The sequence below is a fragment of the Felis catus genome, chromosome D1 (genome assembly GCF_018350175.1).
Source record: "Felis catus isolate Fca126 chromosome D1, F.catus_Fca126_mat1.0, whole genome shotgun sequence".
Classification (NCBI taxonomy): domain Eukaryota; kingdom Metazoa; phylum Chordata; class Mammalia; order Carnivora; family Felidae; genus Felis; species Felis catus.
Window position 1 is genome coordinate 108,340,507 of NC_058377.1, and position 6,209 is coordinate 108,346,715.

General features: G+C 52.2%; 1 protein-coding gene across 7 annotated transcripts in view; it reads left to right on the plus strand.

The window, feature by feature from the left end:
- FRMD8 (FERM domain containing 8) overlaps positions 1 to 5,888 on the plus strand; it is a 48,239-nt gene extending 42,351 nt beyond the window's left edge. For 4 of the 7 annotated variants that reach the window (XR_006586696.1, XR_006586702.1, XR_006586703.1 and 1 more), the window contains 2 exons: positions 67 to 2,284; positions 2,915 to 5,888. The gene's annotated coding sequence lies outside the window, so the exon portion shown is untranslated. The remainder of the gene's footprint in view (positions 1 to 66; positions 2,285 to 2,914) is intronic. The other 3 variants (XR_006586698.1, XR_006586699.1, XR_006586697.1) reach the window with 3 other exon arrangements.
- The last annotated feature ends 321 nt before the right edge of the window (positions 5,889 to 6,209 follow it).

The window sequence follows — 6,209 nt, forward strand, 5'->3', positions numbered from 1 at the left end:
ACACATGACTCCATTTTAGCTGGGTTGTTTATTTTTAACACTGTCTTCCTCTCCACCCTCCTCAAGGACATTCCTTTCCCAAACAAAACCGGCTGTGTGGAACCAGAGGCCCGGAGAGCTTCTACACAAGGATCCTCTGAAAGTGCCATTTCGTCCTTGAAAATAAAGCGGGTGGACAGAGCAGCTCCAGACACGAGGGCACAAAGAACGGCCTTATGTCCTTTTGCGATGGCGAATCCTAAGCCTCGTGGAACCCGAATGCTTTGTGTTGCTAATTCCACCTACTCCTACCTTTCTGAAAAATAAAATCTAAAGACGTTTGTTTCTGGGATTTGGGAATCCGTGTGAATGAGGGCGATTCTTAGACCAGAGGTGGAGAAAAGCAAGCTAAGATTTCAGGCTGGGCCCAGGAAGCAACGACACAGCGGTGACTACCACCTCTCAGGCACCTTGTAGATAAATAAAGGGCTGACCCCACAGCCTGGGACTGTGACGCGGCAGGAAAGGAATCTGCTTGGTATTATTCACACTGTACAGCTTTCTAAAACATTCGGAATGGCCATCCTCTCTTCCCACACTGTTCTCTCAGGCCGAGTCTCTCCAATCGACCCCTGGAAATGTCGCCAGGACAAGACTGCGGGGGCAGATCTCGACGAAAGGTGAGAGGCCAGAATCTTTCCCGGGCAGAGGAGCTCGGCTAAGCAGCCGTTGGGGAACAAGCCCGGGCTTGCCACAAACTCAGTCATCAATGCTGACGGTCACATGAGAGTCATGAGATGAGTTTTGCAAGAACCACAAGGAGGGGCCCATCTGCAGATGCCATCTCACTGAGGCTGGGGAAGAAATCTTCCCCAGTTTCCTCCCAGTTGCCAAAGGAGCCTGTCGTCAGGGAATGTTTTGTTTGGGGCGCGGGTGGTTACCCTGGGAGGAGGCTTTCCGGCAGAGAGTTGGTCTAAGGAGCGGTCCTCGCTTGTGGTTAACCTGACCACACAGTCCTCCTTCCACTCTATATACTTCAGGGGGCAAGGTCTGAACGGAGGGTACAGGGGGTCTCGAGCTGTGATTCTCCCTCACCCTGGCAACGAGATACCACCCGTCCCTTGCAAAAGCCTGACCCAGCGCTCAGGCCTGGGTCCGCCTGGCCTTGGCAGAGGGGATCGTAAGTCCAGCGGGTTCTTTTGCCTCTGCTCTAGAAGACCCACGTCGGAGGCCTGCTCTATGTGGGCAGCCAGCAGGCAGTGTGACCCCAAGCCATCAAACAGTCTCCCTGGGCCCCATCACAGGCTGTAAAGTACCCTGGATAAATGCAGTTTTTCCCCCAAAGTCTCCCTTCTTCCCCGCCTCCCAATCCAGAAGTAAAACGGGTTGAATTACATGTATCCTTTTGGTCTTACAGCCACGCAGTTGTATATTGTTTTCTGCACTGACAAGATTTTGATTTCATCATTTGGCAATCACCGATTTCCCCTTAATGCATTATGAAAAATCATTCAGTAGCCTATCCCAGGCGTGGTTTTCTTACGGAACACCTCAAACCGTCAGGCCCCTGGGGACAAAACAACAAAGCCGTAACACATTCCCTCCAAGCCACCACGCAGGAACATCACGGGGCATTAACGTTTTAATCAACTTGCCCCCCAACCATTCCTAACACAACGACCCCACGGCGGGCTTTCTCAACCAGAGAAGCTACGGGCGCAGCTCCGCGCGCGCTTCTGCGAGGGACGGCTGGTCGCCAACAGGCGGGCAGCCCCCGCACCCCTTAGATATGTCCCGAGTTCGGCCGCCCGGGGCCTCCGGCCGCCCCGCCCCCACCCGCGCGCCTCGGCGCTGACGTCACCGGCGCTCACGCGGCCGAGCCGCCGCCCGAGGAGTCACGCGGCCGCGCTCCGCCGCCACCGCCCGAGGTGATGCGCCCTCTGCAGAGATCCCTCCGCCGCCGCCTGGAATTTTCCAGGCGCTCTGCCGGCCCTTCTTTCGGGTTTATGCGGGGCGGGGCGACCTAAGAAGACCCGGCGTTGGCTTTGGCCCCCTCGGGAATGCGGCCCCAGCCCGCCAACCGCCCACCACTGCCCGGTCTCTCAGGGAAGGGTGTTCCTACTCCCTCGTCCTCCGAAAAGAAAAAGGGGACTCTCCCCCGCGGAATCCTCTTCCCAAATATGACCTTGAAATCTATCTTCCGTGTCACGAGGCACTGCTAAAGGGGAGGCGGGGACAACTGAGGAATCCAGGTGGTGGACGCCCCGGGAGACGAGACCCGCCCCGAGTCGTCTCCTGGGGCAAGGTCAGGGAGGGACTTTTTTCCCCTCGCGTGGCGGTGGAGGAATCGTCCCGTTGAGCCGTGCCCCGAGTGATGCGGCCCGGGGCTATAAAAGCAAAAGTTGTGGCCTGTCCATCAGGAGTTAGCGACAGGGAGGGCCGCGGGCTTGGCTGTAGTGGTGGGGGAGGAAGTGGCCAGCTCAGGGCCTCAGGGGGCAGATGGGGGAGATGACAGGCTTAGATGAGACTCGAGGGGGTTGGGGTGTGAGACTAAGAAAGGTTAAAGAGGAAACGAGATCTTGGGGAACCTATGGTGGGGAGAGCTGCGTTGAAGGTCCCCGCAGTGACCCAGGGGAGGACAGCCCTTTAGCCCTGGCTGTCGCTTCCTTCTGGAGAACGGGAACTTGGCCTCTAGGAGGGCACCGCTCCTGCGTGGGCCGAGCGAGCCCCGTGCCCTGGTTTGTGTGGGAGGAGGAGAGAAGTTAGAAGCAGGGGGAGAACAGAATCTCAACGCCCTTACTGGAGAGGAAGCGGAATTGGGCATTTGGCTCCCTGAGCATGATCAGGAAGGAAGGCAGTGGGGGTGCAGGGCCCCAAGAGGGCTGGGAGGGCAGACCTCGAACTCGTCAATGTCAGCAGCCCCCTTTTTTTTCAGAGGGTTGTGAACCCGCGTGGGGATGAGGCCTGGTCTTGTGGATACTGAACTTAGCTTCGCGGGCCTGACAGCTCTGGCCCAGGGTGGTATGTAATTTTGGTTCGGCCTGGGACAGGGTCCAGGCCGTGCCCAGCCTGGTGAACCCCAGGTCTGGGTGTGAGGTCAGACCCTTTGTCGGAGGTAAGGGTGGTCTCAGGAGTGATTGAGGAGGTAGGGTGCCATCAAAGCGGTTACTGGTGTGGCGCCCGACGCCTGACAGGCTGGGGCTGCCGAGGCAGGATATTTGTGTGTCTGGGGACAAAATTGACCCAAGCTTTATTTTCCAGGTGGCAGTGCTCCCCTTTGGACTTTTCCTCTAGGTTCCGTGCTAACTTCTTCTGTGAGCTCACTCTGCCCTTCCTCCTCCCTTTAACTCTCTCGAGGTTGTCCATTCGTTTAAAACATTGCTTCTGGTAACCTGGTAAGCCTGGGAAAGTTGGCAGCGGCCTTGAGAAGTTCGGTTATGTCGGTAATCGTGGAGGAGGAGAGGCACGCCCTGCTGAGACTCGGGGTGGGGTGGGGTGGTCTTGCTTGCCTGCGGAGAGGGTGGGGACTGAATGTGTACCCTTGGGTGGGCCTGCAGCGACGGCACCAGCTGAAGGTTACGAAATGCCTCATGGACCATGGTTTGTTACTGTAGTGTTCATCGTGGTGATCAGATGGCACCAGGAGAAATGGAGCCCATGGCCAGTGTGAGTCGTAGCAGTGCAGGAGGGGAGACCCTGAAGGAGAGAGCCCGCCTAAGTTGATGTCTGCAGATTGAATTTCCAGAGGCTTAGGAGGTGGAAGTTTCTCCAGTGTCCTGTTTCCAGGCCTTGCTCAGGAAGCCCTGTGTTCAGGAGGCCACCATTTCAGGTTTTCAGATGAGCTCACGAGGGGGCAATCATTCAAAGTCCAAAGCAGATGCATCGGGCCACCAGCAGATCTGTTGCTTTGAATGTTTGATCCCGGAGCACCAACCCCCAGGCACCCCTCCTTTTCTGGGGCGGAGGTTTTCAGATGCTGCGTCTTCTAAATTGAGCCTTCGGTCTTTGCTAGTTCTGTGCTACGAACATGGCTTCAAGAAGATTCTTAAGCTGTAGGACGTTCTAACGTGCCACAACGCAGAGTCATGCCTTGTAGATGAATCTTGCAGATGGAGCCCAGTGACTCGTTCGCCTACCCACGCGCCTGCCTGCCTGCACATTGGTTGGAGGAATTAGTGTGATGGTCTAACCTGTGTCTGGGGAAAGTGTTCACATTTGAAATGCCTTGAGCAAATACTTCAATGAAGCCTACTGGCAGACTGAAGGGGGTGGGGGGGTGGGGGGGTCGTGTTATGCTACAGTCCGGGGGTGGGTACAAGTTGGTTGTGGCCAAATTCTGTTAGAAATGGCAGGTCTTTGGGCATTCTGATTGCATCACAGATGACTAAGTGAGGGAAATGGTTGGGGGGCCACCAGTGGTCTTTGATGCTTCTAGATATTTGTTGATGTGGATTTTGCTTGATTTAATTTGAAAGTAAACTTCAAATGGGAGGACCCAACTGAGGTGTGAGGGTTGGGGGGGCACACCTTGGCATCGGTTCTGGCAGGGGTGACAGTTGGAGTGGTACACGTTGGCATTGGTACTGGGAGGGGTGGGGGTGAGGAAAGGGAGAGGGTTGGGTTGATACCGTATATGTTGCCGAGGGTCGGGGTGGTAGGGAATGGGGGTTGGAAGGGAATTCGGGCACAAAGGGTAAAATTCTGGGGAAGGTAATCGACTCACAGAGGAAGAAGGTACTAGTTAACGCCACTAAATTGTTAGTGCTAGTTACATTGTGCTTAGAAAGCACAAAAGATTGCTTCAAAACTTTAGAAAGAAGCTAAAATCGTTTTGCCTTGCTGCAAGGTGGGAAAGAGGGAGGACAACTGAACATGAGTACACGTCCCGTGAAAGCTGGGTGGCAGGAGTCCCCGTCGGCAGAGTGCTCACTAGCCTTTGCTGCTCCATGAGCTTTTTCAGTGGTTTATATGAAGGTGTGCGGGTGTTGGGGAGCTGTAAGTCTTAGAAAGGACTTTAAATGTGCAAATTGGGAGCTTTCAAAGTATTGAAGTTTAAAATTGTGGTGTGCACTTGAGATTAGACGTACTCTTTGGCGTTTGGAACATTTGTATTTACTGAGATGTTGTGGTTGAAAATTCTGAGCAAAGTGAACGTGCAATGATAGGAATTTTATGTCTCAAACACATCTCTTGCCTTTGTGGTCCGTGTTAATAGCAGTAAAAATTTTTGCTATTAGTTTTTGTAACAGAATAACCTTTTTATGGTCGCTGTAAAATTACTGTGATATATAGTAGCAAACAATCCATGTAGCCTTGCAAAGGTCGAGTGAATCGATTTCTATCTTTAGTTTGAACATTTGTGCTTTTCAGATTGATCCAGTACTGGAGCAACTCTCAGCCAAAATCAGTTTGGGGAACAGGCAAAATGGTGGCGGGGGGAGCGGGGAGCCTTTACTAGATGTGGTCTGTTTTTAAAAATTCGGGGAAAGACAAGAAAACCGTTGATGATTACGTGTTTCTGAGATGCATCTAGGGAGTTGGTAAAGTAATACCAGTAGCTCTTTCTCCTGGCCTCTAACCTTAGATTTCACTAAAAATTTTAAATCCCCAATACCTTTTGCTTCTGGGATTTTTGTCTTATGGGTTCTTTTTTAATGTTTAAAAATATGTTGGTATCGTTCAGCTTTTCATCATGACTTGGGTATGATGTAATTCCTGTCCTCAGAATTTATTAGTCATGCGCATATGGGGAAATGTGTTTGTGTATGCTGTTGTGAAATGGAAGCTGTTACACTGCGTAAAGTACTTTTGTGTTGCTCTGTGCTGAGAACTAGTCTTCTGTTGCATCGTGTACATGATTACTAATCGTTTTCTTTACAGCACAAATAAAGGTTTGAGTTCTAAAACTCTTTAATTTGTATTGCTATCTTATGTTTTTCGACCTTTATCTTTCCTGTAAACAAGTTATCTTGATAATGAAGTAGGATGTATCATCTTATAGATTGAGGCCTAGATTTGCTGTTCATTATTTGCTTTAAATAATTGAGGTCACTTAGTGGAGTGTGTAGTAACTTCAAATAAAACGTGTCCTCAATGGTCAGCAGCCCGGTGGACAGGAATGGGGGCTCAGCTCACCGTAGGGAGTGTCTAATAGTCGTGCAAACTGATGCTGAACCACCCAGCCGGTGAAGGTCAGTGTCAAGGTCCTGGGCGAGTACTTTAATATCCTG